The sequence below is a fragment of the Physella acuta genome, unplaced genomic scaffold (genome assembly GCF_028476545.2).
Source record: "Physella acuta isolate Inbredline_101_S28 unplaced genomic scaffold, ASM2847654v3 ptg000108l, whole genome shotgun sequence".
NCBI lineage: Eukaryota > Metazoa > Mollusca > Gastropoda > Physidae > Physella > Physella acuta.
Window position 1 is genome coordinate 213885 of NW_026731628.1, and position 631 is coordinate 214515.

The window sequence follows — 631 nt, forward strand, 5'->3', positions numbered from 1 at the left end:
TTTGATTTATTGTTTACTGCGTATCCAATGCTCACGATTGTCTCCCTTTGTTTTAAAGGGATTGTAAAACTGTTAAATAATTAATTAAACAAGCGGACATGAGTAAATCAATCAATTTCACAGCACAAATATGATTTTCAAAGACATGTGGTCGATACAGTTGCTTAGAGACGTCTGGAGACAGATCTATAGTGCACAATAAAAAAAACACAATTGATACTATTTAGTAGAAGTAGAGAGGTGTTTGGAGATCTATTGTAATGTTTGTATAAAACACTTTCGGGGCGGGGTGGGGGGAAGGGAGAGCTGGTTAAAGTATATATTTTGCACATTGCTCTTTTCCTCCACCCCGAACCCTCCCTTCCCGAATGCACTCCGGCGCCCCCACCCCCGAACCCTCCCCCTCCCGGCCCCCCTTCCCCCCACCCCCGACCCTGCCCCTACCGGCGCCCCCTTCCCCCCACCCCCGAACCCTGCCCCTCCCGGCGCCCCCTTCCCCCCACCCCCGAACCCTGCCCCTCCCGGCGCCCCCTTCCCCCCACCCCCGAACCCTGCCCCTCCCGGCGCCCCCTTCCCCCCACCCCCGAACCCTGCCCCTCCCGGCGCCCCCTTCCCCCCACCCCCGAACCCT